Source organism: Engystomops pustulosus, chromosome 1 (genome assembly GCF_040894005.1).
Source record: "Engystomops pustulosus chromosome 1, aEngPut4.maternal, whole genome shotgun sequence".
Taxonomy (NCBI): domain Eukaryota; kingdom Metazoa; phylum Chordata; class Amphibia; order Anura; family Leptodactylidae; genus Engystomops; species Engystomops pustulosus.
In genome coordinates, this window is record NC_092411.1 from 78,399,978 (window position 1) to 78,416,685 (window position 16,708).

At 43.2% G+C, this 16,708-nt stretch overlaps 1 protein-coding gene across 6 annotated transcripts in view; it reads left to right on the forward strand.

Moving 5' to 3' along the window:
• Positions 1–6,791: 6,791 nt before the first annotated feature.
• The window catches only part of ARVCF (ARVCF delta catenin family member), a 463,598-nt gene continuing 453,681 nt past the window's right edge, over positions 6,792–16,708 (forward strand). For 4 of the 6 annotated variants that reach the window (XM_072144471.1, XM_072144475.1, XM_072144474.1 and 1 more), the window contains exon 1: positions 6,792–7,042. The gene's annotated coding sequence lies outside the window, so the exon portion shown is untranslated. Of the gene's footprint in view, positions 7,043–12,474; positions 12,799–16,708 lie in introns of those variants that run through there. The other 2 variants (XM_072144477.1, XM_072144472.1) reach the window with 2 other exon arrangements.

The following is a 16,708-nucleotide window of genomic DNA, read 5'->3' on the forward strand; positions in this document are numbered from 1 at the left end:
TGGCACACAGATCAGGAACACAGGAACGGACTGGCACATGGATCAGGAACCCACGGGGTGACCCCCGGGGTGACAGCAGAAGAACAGTACAGGAAGGCACACTAGGACTCACATCAGAAATCGCAGGAGCGGACACACAGAACGGAACGGACACAGGAACGGACTGGCACATGGATCAGGAACCCACGGGGTGAACCCCGGGGTGACAGCAGAAGAACAGTACAGGATGGCACACTAGGACTCACATCAGAAATCGCAGGAGCGGACACACGGATCGGGAACACAGGAACGGACTGGCACACGGATCGGGAACACAGGAATGGACTGGCACACGGATCAGGAACACAGGAACGGACTGGCACACGGATCGGGAACACAGGAATGGACTGGCACACGGATCAGGAACCCACGTCCGGACTGCCACACAGATCAGGGACACAGGAATGGACTGGCGCATGGATCAGGAACACAGGAACGCAGGATACACAGGAACGCAGGATACACAGGAATGCAGGATACACAGGAATGCAGGATACACAGGAACGCAGGATACACAGGAATGCAGGATACACAGGAATGCAGGATACACAGGGGGGGGCTCTCTCTTCAGGGGATGGTCACAGGAAGAGGCAGGCACTTATAGTAGGCCAGCGCCAATTATCAGCCGTGGGGGCCAGAGAGACAGCCGTCGGAGCCAGGAGAGGTAAGTTCCGCTGGGCTGTGGGGGCACACGGAGGGACACAGGTGCGCCCGCGATCTGAGATAGCGATTGCAGGAGCAGACATGACAGTAACTTAATAGGGTGACGCAAACATAGTTGGAACGAGACCTTACATGACCTTGTCATGGCTATGCCTTATTGCTGTCCACAGGTCCACTATGCCCCTTTTCATTGGTAAGGTTTAATGTTTTAGTAGAAGAGACTGAGCTATTGCAGAGGGTGACACTGCAGAGCTGAATAGGCTACAGTGGAAAACTCCTCCTGCAGACTCACTATTATGTCTGTGTCTTCCTGTCTCTGACTATTTACTACACCTGTCTCTCTGCAGCCAGGCTCTGGACCAGCAATAGTTAACCCCATATGACTGCAAGTACTTGCTCCTACCCCCTGGGCAGATTTCATCCTTATTATAAAAATCCTGCACACAGCTCATTCTGTGCTGGTGAAATTCTTTGTTAACTTGTATCTGCTCTGCTGCATTTACTAGTTCTGATCTCTTGGTATTTGATTCTTGGATTTGTTTAGTGATGACTCTTCTGTATTTATGATTCTGTTTCTTGTATGCACTCTCAGTTTTGACTGTTTACAACCCCTTATTGTTTGTCTTGTTATGTGTCTGCACAGTAGCACAGGGATGCATTGTCTTCGTGTATGTCCAGTATATTTAGGATATGCAGAGACAAGCAGACAGGGCTGTTGGGGGGCTTGGGTTTAGGTGTCTGAGTCTTGACAGGACACTGCATCACACTGTCACTGCAGGGCTGAAGGAGTGTGTTGCAGCCCCAGAGACAAAGAGACAGTCTGACTTACAGCCATCAGCCCATCCAGGCTGTAACTATAGCTGGACTTAAAGGGGTTGGCCACTTTACCTCATGTTTTTAGTAATGTGTAAAGTGTGTGTGGGGGGCAGGATATTAGGTAACTTACTAATATGCATCTATTAAAAGTTCTGCTCTGCATTCTTGATATGTGAAACCTCTTATCTTTTACCTCATCAGCCAGACATTCCTGTCCATAAAATGGCCGCAGATGGAGGTCATGTGTTCTTATCTGTCCACAATCGCCATATAGAGATCACATCTCCATCTGCAGCCATTTTATGGACAGGAATGTCTGGCTGATGAGGTAAAAGACAGGAGGCTTCATATCAAGAAAGCAGAGCAGAACTATTAATAGATGTATATTGGTAAATTACCTAATACAAGCAATCACAAAAAACAGCCAAATGATGACCGATCATTCAAGATGAACCTCATCCATGTTATGTAAGACAACACACATTCAGTAAATGCAGTAGAGGAGATATGGTTGATCAGTTGTACATCTTCACTCATTATAGATTATTCTTAGTTAAACAGTCTAGAAACTTCCTTCTCTTTCTTTATACAGCACATACACAGTGATAGAGCAGTCATACATTACATCTACTATCACTGAGCTACACTGTTGCTAGGCAGCACAACCCGGAAGTAGCGGATAGACTGGCCATTCAAGACAAAGCATTTCAGTTGCCAGGGAATCACAGCCCCTCATTGTCTGCAGAGAAGGCACACATGCACACACACACTGTGTACATGTACAAATACCTGAACGGGCAGTACAAGGATCTCTCCAAAGATCTTTTTATACCTAGGCCTGTGACCAGGACAAGGGGGCATCCTCTATGCCTGGAGGAGAGGCGATTCTACCATCACCATAGAAAAAAGTTCTTTACTGTAAGAGCAGTGAGCAGGGCTGGCACCAGGTTTTAGTAGGCCCCAGGGCGATACAGCCATAGTGGACCCTTTCGTGCGCCACCCTCCAGTAGTGGCGAAGCCAAACTGCCCCCTACCTCGTGTAGCCACACTGCTCCCCTACCCCATGTAACCACACTGCCCCCCCTACCCTGCATAGCCACACTGCCCCCCCACCTCGCGTAGCCACACTTCCCCCTCCCTCTGTAGCCTCACTGCCCATCCACTCCTGTAGCCACACTGCCCCCCACCCCTGTAGACACACTGTCCCCTGCCACTGTAGACACACTGCTCCCCCTACCCCTGTAGACACACTGCCCCCTCCCCCTGTAGCTACACTGCCCCCCTACCCCTGTAGACAGACTTTACCCCCCTCCCCCTGTACACACACTGCTACAGATCCCCTGTGGACACACTGCCGCCCTCCCCCTGTAGCTACACTGACCACCCCTATACCTGTAGACACACTACCACCTCCCCCTGTAGACCAACTGCCCCCCTCCCCCTGTAGACACACTGCCCCCCTCCCCCTGTAGACCAACTGCCCCCCTCCCCCTGTAGACACACTGCCCCCCTCCCCCTGTAGACACACTGCCCCCCCTCCCCCTGTAGACTAACTGCCCCCCTCCGGGAAAGGAAAAAACCTCACCTGCAGCTGCCTTCTTTCTTCGGTATGTGCCTGCCGTACACGCCGGCTCTAAAGCCGGCACACATGATCTGATGACATCATCAGAGCCGCCGCATGCAGTGCGGAGCACACTTGGGGGGAACAAGGAAAATTGAGTTTTGGATTCTGCCTCTATGGTGCTCTCCCGACAAGTGCAGCATAGAGGCAGAAAAGTAATAAAGCCGGAAGGTGATCATTTGTACCAGTGTCTTAAAGCGACACTGGTACAATTGATCTGGGGGGCGGATTCTATGTACATGTTCAAGAGAGGCCTGGATGCCTTTCTGGAGAGAAAAAATATCACGGGTTATGGGGATAAAACATTTATTTGATTCTTGAAGGTCCAGCCTTATATACTATGAGATGGAGGGAGACTGATATATGCAGCAGACAGTCCACATCTAGTAGTATATTTTAGATATAATAATTAAGTGGACTCCAGTTAAATTCTTTCAAGGCTCTCATTTAATCTTGCAGTCCAAAAATCTAGTACATCTCCCGCTGCTTGACACATTTTAAAAAGTTGTGAGTCCCTGTATCAATATGCTCAATGGGAGTCTTTGAAAGAGGGTAACTCTTTGTGATGTTTTTTTTCTGTGCAGAAATTGTTCATTGCAGAAAATAAAATAATGATCAAATTTCTTGTGCGTCCTTGGATATCTTTGGATGTTTTTTTATTGACATTACATGTCTATCGGCATATGAAAATCTGCATCGAATCAGCATCATCATATCTGCAACATAATCATGTGAAAAAAACAGGCGAAAAAATGCAAGCTGAAAAAATGCATGTAAAGCTTTGTAAAAAAAAATGCACTACAAAATATGCATTAAAAACATATATAAATCCGCTTTATTTAATGCAGCTTTTATGCAGATTTTCATGTGGATTTACATTGTCTGTTGCCAAAGAAAGCTAGTCTTGGCACCTACCTTTTGAATAGTAAAAGCAAAACAATGGGATACATTTACTTACCTGTCCACGTCGCGATCTCTCATCCGGAATGTCCGATGATCATGGATTGTGCCCAATTCACTACAAGCGTGCGCCAGATATCCTTCATGTGTTGCTCCCCGCTCAGTTCACGTTCTTCTTCCCGGTGTATGTAAGTGCATGGCTTGCGACACAATTTAAATGTTAAATCCCGCGCTTAGTCCGAATCAGTTGGATCATCTGACGGCCAGCCCCCCCGAATTGTGTCGCATGAAAGCCGGCGCCGATGCGCTAAAATCCGGTCGCTGGCGCCAAAAAACCCTTAAAATGCGGCACAAAAAGGAAATCGTCGGAATATCCAACGCGGACCCTTAGTGAATAAGCCCCAATGTGTGCTTCAGTAAATCCTATGGGCATAACTTTCCAAATATACTGACTACGGCTGCATTCAGAAAAACGTGTGCTCTGACGAGCACACATCAGCGTGCTGGAGGGGAGGAAGGATGAACATTTACAGATCAAGCAGGCTCTATTGTTTTTTGTGACAACACCATGGTACGGTGAATACACATTGTGCTCACTGTACCCCACCCGGGCACTATAGGCATACACATTGGTCTAATGACTGCGGCATAACTTATTTTGCCATGAGAACATAATGGCTTGAGAAGTGTTGTTAGGCTCTCTCAACAGACAAAAAAGAAATTCAAGAACACAACAAATCCCTCAGTAACTCCTACTGGCACTAAATGTTTTTACATACTGATGTATCCCTGATGCCACTTATCACAATAAATTTCAGAATAAGAACACCTATACGAGAAATCCATTCTTACTAGAAGTCAACATGATGCTCCTTATGATAAGCAGCAGGTTGTCAACTCTGTCACCGGTAACTCTGCTACTTGTCAGCAAACATATCCTGCAACCAATGTCTTGTTAAAAGAAGATATTCCACTGCTCTTCCTTGATGCCATCCCCCTATGCTTCACAATGCAGGCAACAATAAAATGGCCTTTGCACACATATAAATAGGGGATATTACCAGAGCTTTGAATAGACAGCCCACCTTTGCAGCATTCCTGTTACTGGTGACATTGTGTACTGTTTTCTTTTTAAGTTGAGCTCCCTCTGTTGGTCAATTGTGGGAAAATACTAAAAATAACATTATAGAATAAATTTATATTAATTTTTTTTCTTTCATTGGAAAGATAATTCAACTCAGCGGTTGATAGACATCAGCGGTGCGCAGGTCCCGAGTCTGCAGTGACGTCTTTAGACATTGCTGCAGTTTTCTATTGCTCCTGTGCTAGCCAGAGACACCTGGACACCCTAGAATGCTACAGCTTCCCCCCCCCTCACAGCATTCTGAATGAGCGCGATGCACGGAGGAGCAGAGCCGACGCTGCCGCCGGGTCCATAGACTCGGCGGTCACGTCACTGTCGAGTCTAAAGGGGTTAAACAGAGCTGCTGGGTTTAGTTAGACTCAGTCGAGCTCTGATCAGCATTCCCAGTCACAGGTGGTCATTTCTCCGGTAACTGAGGCTCCTGTAGAACCCTGAGGGCGCGTTCACACGTTCCGCTATCGTCACATTCATAACGCGACGCTAGCGCACAGTGGGCGGGACTCGGGCCGATCGCATATGCGTTTCCCGGGAAACGCATGCGATTAATAACCCGATCGCATGCGTTTCTCTGGAAACGCATATGCGATCGCCCCAAACTCCGCCCCCTGTGCACTAGAGTCGCGTTATGAATGCGGCGCTAGCGGAACGTGTGAATGCTCCCTCAGTTACAGGGGAAAACTTGTAAAAAAAAATAATAATTGAAAATGATGTCTTTTATGACCTCATGGGGGACATATAAAGTAAAAACACACACACAAAAAATATTAATAATTATTCATAAAAATACAATGACATTTCCCCATATTATTAAAAAAACCCCGCTACATTACAAAAAGCATCACTATAGTTGTAAACAACCGAAACAAAAGAGGTAATTTTTTTCACTTTTAACCCCAAATAAAAATAAAAATGAAAAAATAAGTTTAAACTTTTATTACAAACTTTATATGTCCCGAAAAAACACAGCAAAAAAGTTAGCATGCAAAAAAAAAAAGTTATGGCGCTTCAAGCAGCGCTACCGAAAAATTTCAGGCCGCGTCACTAAGGAGTTAAACATTTACCATATTTATGTATTTATGTATTTATTATTATTATTATTTTTTTTAACAACACAGTTACTTTCATTGTCAGAATACAATCCGGAGCTATAAATGCATTATGGTGCTTTTCCAGTATTATTTTTATTGTCAATAGTGATTATATTTATTAACATTATTATTAATAGTATTATTAAAAATAATAATATTCATAATAATAATTTTATAAACTAGCGTACAATTTTAACAATTCTGTTTTTCAAGTTTAGTCACTTAGCTTTCTAATTTAACTTACCAGAAAAATGAAGTAATGCTTTCTAATATCACTGAATGCTACTGATGGGGGTATAATATGAATTGTCCTTGGCTAATTCTTTATATTCCACGGTACAATCTAGCCAAGGCCAATGTAACAAAAGATGTAGTCTGGGCTCTGGGTATACTCAGGCCTGTGGAGATAGAGAAGCTGTGAGAGGCACTGCCGGGAGGATGGAGGGATGAGCCATCCTCATCAGCTGCTCGTGCTGACTGCTGTGCGCTCCTATTCACCACCAGCCAGAGCCGGTGAGGAGGAGGAGGAGGAGCGTGCAGGCAGAGAAGAGAGGACCCGGGCTGCAGGAGGATGTGAGGCCACAGGATACTGCCATCAGAAGGAGGAGCGAGACAGCGACATCTACAGGTCACACAGGAGAGCGGGGAGCTGCGAGGGCTGCGGGCGGTGAGAGGAAGGACCCTGTCAGCTGTGGAGCTGTCTCCGGAGGTACCTGGAGCAGATGCCGAGCAGTGGGAGAGTGCAGCATCACTCGGCAGAAGGACATGTTGGTGAGATGCTCAGTGTTTGTCTGCAGTCCATAATGTTGAAGGTTTATCAGCATCAGTTCCAGCCCCTGTTGTACCGACTGTGATTCCTGAGGTGTTTGTTATTATGGCAACAGCCCAGTTAAGCATTTTCAGGGGGGAAGGGGGGTATCAGAGGTTTGTGCCAAAGAAGCTTTAGTGTGTGAGGTTTCTCCATTGGGCTACCATCTGCCTGCTGGAGCAAAAGAGAAACATTGGAGACTAGAAATCGATGATCTGGTGTCTCTCTTTCCTTCCAATAAATCGTTTTAATTAAAATCCGGATAAGAAATGTGGATGAGTAGGAAGATCGCAAGAGAGCAGTTCCTAGATTGTGTCATAATTGGATATAGACATTCTGTATCTTCTCCTTTCTATTATGAGAGCAGTATCCTATTTTATGCAGGTCATTTTTGAACATTGTGACATCATACTGGAAACCTTCAAGAAATGGGGGTTTAGCCTGGTTTACATATAATGGGGTGCTCTGCCAGAAATTAGTGGTGCATCTGTCAGACATAGGCCAGTGGTGGCGGACCTATGGCATAGGTGCCTGAGGGTGCACTCAGAGCCCTCTCTGTGGAGACCTATGCCTTCACCCCAGGAAAGAACTAACGAGACAGGACTCAAGGCCTCCTCTTGCAGTCCTATACGGCCCAGGACAGGCTGTGCAATTTTAAAGTGACAAATCTTTTGCTGCCTGGGACTGTAGAAGCAGTGAGGAGGTGTGGACAGAGCTGGATTATCATTGGAGCTACTACTCATAATATGCCAATATGATTGAAAGCTGTGACAGAGCAGGAGCAATAAGTTACTGCTTATGTTGCCTAAGTTTTGGTTGTAGTTTGGGAATTCAGCCTATAAGTGTTTCCATCACTGACATAGGCCTTTGGCTAAAGCTCCCTTAACAATTACAACAATTGCTTTTAAAAAGCCTCCCAGAGTAAAAAAATAAGCACTGACACCATGCCACCGTTTCTCAGAATGTACCTAGACAGTTTGAAGGCACTTATAAAGGAAATCTCATTCATACCTTATAAAGCAGCATCGCTGACAGGATCCTCTTTGCACTCTGATGCAGGATCTGACCTTGTAATCCTTTTTATGCTCTAATTTTCCTAAAAATGATGTTGTAAAAATATGCTAATGAGCTGCAAGTGCTCCTGGAGGTGTCAGCAGGAGCATTTGCAGTTCATCAGCATATTGTTTCAGGAAAGTTTCAGGCTGTCACCATTTGGAGTAGTACCCAAAAGGAAGTAAATTCATTGAAAATCACCTACCATTTATCATTCTTCAAGGTTGATACCTTGATTGATAACATTGACAGGTGTTTAGTTTTTGTAAGATATTCTACTTGTGAAGATACTTTTAAGATTAATAAGCAGAATTGGCATAAATGCATTAATATCAACGATTGACATAAAATTGCCTCTTGTTTGTGGATCTTTACCAGATGTCTCCCTGTGGGTCTCTCTCTCTCCTGTTTTTATTTTGAAGCAGCATCTTCTTTTTTGCATTGGGTTGTGGAGAAAGATCCCACAGGGAGGCAGTTTCTATTATTTGGACAACTTTTTGTTTACTGGTCCTGTTGATTGTTTTTCTTTATTATTCAGGCTTAGGCTTCATTCACACGTGGTATGCCGGCCGCACACCAGGGAAAAGATAGTGGCTGGGCGGCCATTGCTGTCTATGGGGACGTATATGCGACCACAAATTTGCATATATGTCCACGCAGACGGCCGTGTGAATGAGCCCTGAGTATCACTGAACATTTGGGTTTTGCTCTATCACCTGAAAAGAGAGGATATATTGAGTTAAGTTTTTTTGGGTATTGTCATCAATTTACATGACAGTTTTTTCGCCAGCTAAGTAGATCTCTATGGCTAAGAATATGGTCTCAGAGATAATTCTAAGAAAGAAAATAAGTTTGAAAGAATTGGAGGAGCTTTTGGGTTTTATTATGTTTGCCTTTAAGGTAATTCCAATGGCTTTGATTTCCTCTAGGCACTTAAGCTTGACAACCAGAGGGATCATGTCTCCTACTTTCCTTGTGTTTTGAAGTTTTGTCTTCTTTCAATGGGCAGTGTGTGGCAGGAAGAGTTTGTGGAGCCTGCAGCCTTGAATTATTTCACTGATGTAGCTGGCTCAGTTAGATTTGCTGCAAATTTTCAAGGTTATTTGTGTGCTTCTAAATGGCATAATTGCCGGTCAAGAAAATAAGTTACTAAAGAAAGTTAAAAAAGTAGTAGTGTCTATTATGTTGTAGGGTCATATTTTTATTAATAAGCACATTCTTCTACATATAATATGAAACCAGGGTTTTTCTTCCATGAGACTGGGGTACCTCGGTGTCAAGACAATGAAGATGATTGGCGGACAGTGGTAGTGGCGGTAACCTGAAGTATATTTAACCCCTTCCCGTGGCGTATCTGTACATCACCGTCGGCTCCTCCTGCATGGAGAGGCCTCATGGGCATATTGCAGCACCTGCAACGGGTGTTCACCTTGTAATGCATAGCATTGAAAACATCATCAAAAGCAGTAAAAAAAATTACACCACCCACAGCTCTGTACACCAAAGTATGACAAAGTTCCAAAAGATGGCAAAATGAAGATTTTTTTTTTGTACAGCAGGAGGTTTTAATTTTTGTAAATGTATGACAACATTAAAGAATCTACTATAAATTTGGTACCCTCGTCATCCTACCAACCCAAGCCCAAGCCCACAAGAAAATGGCCAATTTCACTGTATTTGGAATTATTTTCCTGCTTCCCAGTACACGGCATGGAATATTTAATAAAGTCACTATGAAATGCAATTTGACACACAGAAAGCAAGCCCTCATACAGCTCTCTACCTGGAAAAATAAAAAGTTATGGATTTTTGAAGATGAAAGTGAAAAATGAAAACGCAAAAATTAAAAACACACAATAAAAGTCTTGTATAGTCTAAAACTCCCAAACAAAATAAAAAATGAAAATCCCCACACACACAGCACATATTGGGTATCGCCAGGTCCGGAACAACCCTTACAATAAAATAAAATCATTACTGAAGCTGTATGTGGAAAGCCTATAAATAAATAATAACAGAGCAAAAATTATGCTTTTTACACATTCAACCAAACAAAAAACACCATAAAAAGTGACCAAAAAGTCACATTTACACCTGCATGATACCAATAAAAAGTACAACTCGTTCCACAAAGAATAATCCCTAAAACAGCTCAATCAACGAAATAATAAAACCTTTTTTCTCTCCAAATGCATTTTTATTTTGTCAAACATGCATTTTTTAACATAAAAAAGCCATATGAATAGGATATCGCCATAACCATACTGATCCACAGAACATAACATAAGAAACATATTAGTTATGCTATTTGGTGTTTAAAACACAAAAAAGGTAAAAATCAATTACAGAATAGAATTTTTTTCCACCGCCCCAAAAAAGAATAAAAGGTTAAAAAACAGAGTATTGCGCCCCAAATATAGTATTACTGTATTCCATGAGGGGTCTAGTTTTAAAAATGGTTCCACTCTTTGGAGGTTTTTCCTGTACTACTATCCTAGGGGCTCAGCAAATGGGACGTAGCACCTGAAATCTGTTCCAGCAAAATCTACCCTCCTAAAGCCAATTGACGCTCCTTCCCTCCCAAGCCTCCAGTGTGCCTATACAGCAGTTTATGACTACGTGTGGGATATTACTGCATTCTAGATAAACTGGATAACAAACTAAGGGATGGTTTACTTCTTTAACCCGTTAAAAAAAAACCTTTTTCCATAAAACATGTGTGGCAGTAAACAACTCAAAATAACCCTTGATAAATTCTCTGACTGGTGTAGACTCCAAAATAGGATAATTTATTGGGGGGGGGTTCACTATTCTGGTACCTCAGGAACTTTTCAAATGCGTAATGGCACCTGAAAACAACTTCATCAAAATCTGCCCTGTAAAAGCTCAATGGCCTGTGCCCTGCTGTGCCCTTACAATAGTTTACTTCCACATGTGGGGTATTGCCCTACTCGTAAGAAACTGTACAACAAAATCTGAGATATGTTTTCATATTTTATCCAGCAACAACGTGTAAATTTCAGGACTTAATAATCATTTTATTGAAAAAATATAAAAATTCTAAATAGAATGTCCATTTTGTTTTAATTCTTGAGAGATGCTTAAAGGGTTAACAAGCTTACCCAAGGCTGTTTTGACTAGTTTGAGGGGTGCAGTTTTAAAAATGGGGCGATTTGTGGGGAGTTTCTAATATATAGAACTTTGAAAACCCTTATGAAGATTAAAGGAGACCTACCACCATGGATCTACCTATAAAGGTAGATCGGGTGGTAGGTGCCTCTATTGTACGTGAGGAAAGCCCTTTTAAGGGCTAATCCTCACGTCCCCGCAATCTTTTTATAACATTTATTTCCCTAATATACATATTTTCTAAAGAGGCTACTGGGGCATGGAGTAGCCATAGCTGAGGCTACACGGCGCGGCGACTCCACGCCCCAGTAGCCTTTTTGATCCTCCTACCAGATATCTTCGGTGCGCAGGTCCTCATAGCTGTCCGCATAGCTTCGCTTGTCCACGAAGCCTGCGGTCTGCACATGTGCAGAACAGCAGGTCAATGGCTGCGTGGTCACTGCTCCGAAGCCGGAGCTCCTCAGCTTCGGCTACTCCACGCCCCAGTAGCCTCTTTAGAAAATATGCATACTAGGGAAATAAAAGTTATAAAAAGTTTGCGAAGACGTAAGGATTAGCCCTTAAAAGGACTATCCTCACGTCCAATAGATGCACATACCACCCGATCTACCTTTATAGGTAGATCTGTAGTGGTAGGTTTCCTTTAACTGTCCTCTAAAAAATATTGAATCTGAAAGCTACTTCAAAATTTGGAAAATATCAGTCCGAACAGTAAGCCTCCTAACGTCCTAATAAAATATAATAAATTACGTCAATATAAAGCAGACATATGGTTAATGCTAGTTAACAACCAATTTGGGAGGTTAGACTAACTGTATGATAATTAAAACATCTAGAAATCAGTAAATTGTCAATTTTTCACCTAATTTACACTTTTTTTTATGTCAACTAAAATGAACTTAATGGGAACTACTCGAATAAACTCGGTAAGATAAGGCGTTCCAATGTTATAAATGTATATCATAACACATCATAGATTTGAAAAATCAGGTTGTGTCCTAAAGTTGAAAATGAGCTGCGTCCTTAAAGGGTTAAAGCCTTTGTCAATGTTGGGAGGTACCAGTTCACCTCACAGCAACTAAATTGTGGACCATGACATCATTGGGATTTATAGTGTTACATCTCTTACAACAGCTACTTCAGAGAGCAGAAAGCAAGGGGGGTGAGGAGCAGTTTCTCTCTTGGCTTACATCATCTGGGAGAGCTCAGGAGGTTGTGGAGAGAGAAGATCTGTCAGATACGCTGCTGGGAGGATCAGGGGGAAAGGACATACATTTCAGCCGCTGTAGCTGACTGCAGGCCAAGGAGAGACAGGAGAGCTGTGCGCTCCTATTCACCATCGCTGCCGGTGAGGAGGAGGAGGAGCGTGCAGGCAGAGAAGAGAGGACCGAGGCTGCAGGAGGATGTGAGGCCACAGGATACTGCCATCAGAAGGAGGAGCGAGACAGCGACATCTACAGGTCACAGAGGAGAGCGGGGAGCTGCGAGGGCTGCGGATGGTGAGATGATACTGTCAGCTCTGAAGAGCTCTCATGAGGTATCCACCTGTCAGATATAGGATTGGACATTTTTTATTGTTATTTTGAGTTGTGAGGTGGAGAAGGCGGCTTTGTTTGGGGGGAGGCCAGATGTGTAAGCCTGAATGGTTTGTGGTTATGGGTCACCCAGCCATTAGGTGGAAGTCTTTGTTATTGAATATGAATTTGTATTTACAGCTTGAGAGAAATTATAACATAGTTACATAGTTTATACGGTTGAAAAAAGACACATGTCCATCAAGTTCTTTAAGGGCTCACTCAGACACAGGTGTCCTTGTCGTGTCCACAAAAAACACCTCAGTCTACAGGCCGTATGTTGTCAGTGTTGTCTATACTGTATTGCGTCAACAAAAAAAACAGGTAGTTTGTAAGACAGCAAAATACCTGTTCCTCAGCATCATCTGAGAAAATAAATTGTCTGCACACAAATACCCATCCTTTTCTGATGCAAATCCATTGACTTCTTCAGTGGTCTGTGGTCCGCAGGTGAGAAAAAAAAATGTGTAGTATAATGCATTTCTTTTCTTATGGTCCTCATGTCCATGAAAAAAAATGGACATGCGAATAGCCACATAGAAAACAATTGATTAGTATGCTACCTGCAAAAATCAAGGATAGCATAAGGACATGAAAACCTGTCTAAATGAGACCTAACTGTTACCATGTTTCACAGAAAACGTAGGTTATAAAGGCAGGGACATGGAAAGGAGTTTGTGCAGTTTGCTTTTCCTTGCCCAGAATTATAGCTTTCTCATTATACATACCCGTATATACTCGAGTATAGGCCAAGTTTTTCAGCACAAATAAAGTGCTGTAAAAACATAACCTGGCTTATACTCCATTAAAAAAATTAACAATGTACTCACATTTCCGACGCCGGCCGCAGGTCCTCTTCTTGCTTCCGGTGCTCCAGCTCCTTCTTCAGGTCCTTGTGCGATGCCAGCACCCACATTATGAAGAAAGAAGTTTGCAGACACGTTAGGCAGCGCAAGTGATGCACAAACAATGATGTCAGTCAACAGCTGACGTCATAGTGTGTACGTGCAGGGACCCAAAAACAAAGCCGGATCACTGGAAGCAGGAAGAGAACCTGCAGGGGTGTCTGAAAGGTGTTAATTTTTTTTAAATAGCCTTGGGACACTTGGGGCAGGGGCTGGCTATATACTGGGAGGCAGACAGTCTATATACTGGGGGGCATGGGCTTGCAGGCTATATACTGAGGGCAGGGGCTGGCAGGCTATATACTGGGGGGCAGTTGCTAGCTATATACTGGGGGCAGGGGCTGGCTGGCTTTATACTGCAGGGCATGGGCTGTCAGGCTATATACTGGTGGCAGGGGGTTGGCTGGCTATATATAGGGGGACATGGGGCTGGCTATAAACCGGGGGGCAGGGGCTGGCAGGCTATATCCTGGTGCAAGGTGCTGGCAGGCTATATACTGGGGGCAGGGGGTTGATTGGCTATATTCTAGGGGCAGGTGCTGCTGGCAATATACTAGGGGACAGCGGCTGCTGGCTATATATTGGGAGCATGGGGCTGGCTAGCTATATACTGGCTGAAGGTTGTGCCCAATGCATTTGCCACCCTAGGCTTATACTCGAGTCAATAGGTTTTCCCAATGGTTTTGTGGTAACATTTGGTACCTCAGCTTATACTTGTTTTGGCTTATACTTAAGTATATATTTTACCTGTCAACCATAACTATTGATATTGAGTCCAATATTTAATCCAATATCTACACAGACTCAAGCACTGTTTGTTCTCCAACCACTAGTCTATGAGGAGCTAATTGTGGGATGGATGCTCTAAATGGACATCAGGAGCAGAGTGCAGGGGATCTGATGCTGGCTTGTACATCATTTATATAGTTACCTACCCAATGGGGGGAATTTATTACTAGGCAGGCTCCTTGGGATTTTTCTGCATTTGGAGTCTTACTATGGAGCTCCAGAGCCCATCAAATTTATTGAAGTGCGTTGGTCCTTTAATAAATCTCAGTGTCTGGGATTTTTTTTTTAAATAATCGTAAAAAAAAAAATTGCGCAAAATTATAAAAAAAAATTGCAAAGATAAATCCACCATTGCACAGCTTTCCATAAACAAAAACAATGATAAATGAGTTGTCCTAGTAACATTTGCAAGACTGACGTAAAAACACCTTTGCGATTAGATTATCAAAAAAATTGCAGAAATACAACAATATTAGTATAGTAAACTAATAATATTTTGCGCAATATAATGACAAACATTGACAAGATTTAATGGGCCTAATGAGTTTTGTAAACCTTATTGTTCTGTTGTTCCATTGGTATATGATGCTGTAAATGGGGCTTTGTGAAATTTATAACCTATTTATAGAATATATTATAAGTGGAAATCAGTGGTGGATGGGCTCTAACACTTGGGATGCCCTAACAATCAACTTATTTCAGCATGCAAGGTCAGTTGCAGTTTTCATATCTGACCCCTAAACAGAGAACAGAGCTGAGCTTCCTACACCATTTGCTGTGGCTTCCTTTATCAGCTTATCTTTGGGGCCCCCACTAACTGTAAATCCTTTTGATGGAAATCTAAAATCAAGCATGATAAACCATCGGCTATAGAGCACATTCAATAAAGTCCTCGCGCCAGTTTTCTGTCGGACTTTGCACGCTCTGTTGCACATGTATTTAAGAGGTGCCCGCGCCACATAAGTGTTGCACACATATTGTGTCATGGCTGCACGCGACACAAATTTAGTCACTGAAATGGCTGTTTCTGTGCACAGTCGGATCGTGCGCCACATTTATCATGCAAAGTACGACAGAAGTGTGTTGCACACTCCACGTTAAAGGTGCGCTTTGTAGGGCAGTGCAGGCGGCGCCAGATTCTTGAAGAATGGGCATCACAATCTATGAATCTGACACACCCTGCACACTACACAGGCAAACTACTTCACAGGATGTTACCTATTCTCCCTGGACACTCCCCTTAGGCCTCATGCACACAATCGTTTTCTTACACGTAAAACCGACTACCGCAAGTTTTTTGAGCCTACAAAACAGCCCCATTAAAGGAAACCAACCACCTGAAAAACATAAAAAAAACTATTAATACTCACCCCTGCTCCTATCCATGCTAATATTCACATGCTGGGATCACCTAGAAAAGAAAGTTATAAAAAGCAGCATGTAGCTTGGGGGCAAGATGTCTGTCACTCCGGGCTGCTAATTATGCACGCCACCACACCTCCCCCTCCCTAGCTGGGATTATGGGAGAGGGAGGTGGTGTCACGCAAGTGGCCTGAATTTACACCTTTCACATGACTTAACATAGGAGTCTGTGACACTACATGGGAAGAGATTTATCAGAATTGTCTGAGGTAAAACTATTCTAGTTGCCCATGGAAACCAATCAGAGCCCAACTTTAATTTTATAAACATCTGTGGGTAAATTAAAGAAACAGCCCCACCTGTCACTGTCGGTGTCATTTTATATACAGAGGCTTGTGGTAATGTCACAACCATAGCTACATGCCAGCTACAGTCTGAAACCCCTGTGTCATTAGCGTAATTATAAAAGTTGATTTGAGAAGGACGGAGGTCATGGATAACAAATATAAGAAGAATATTACAGTAACTGTGCCTGGATCTTTCAGTATCCTATTCTAGAATGTAGAATGTATTCTATGCATCACTAGGCTCATGGGAATATCTAGAAGGACCAGATTTTACTTTTGGCCATTTTTTGTGTATAATTTTGATTCACTACTTTGTAAGGTCTTTAATGTTTTTATGGTTTGGTTAATGTACCCACACAGCAGCTTATTTGTTTGTGCACTTGTTTGACTGCTTCTCTATGGCATTAATATGCTCAGAATACCAATGCATTATTAATGTTTAGTTGTAAATCTGGCATGTCCTAATAGGC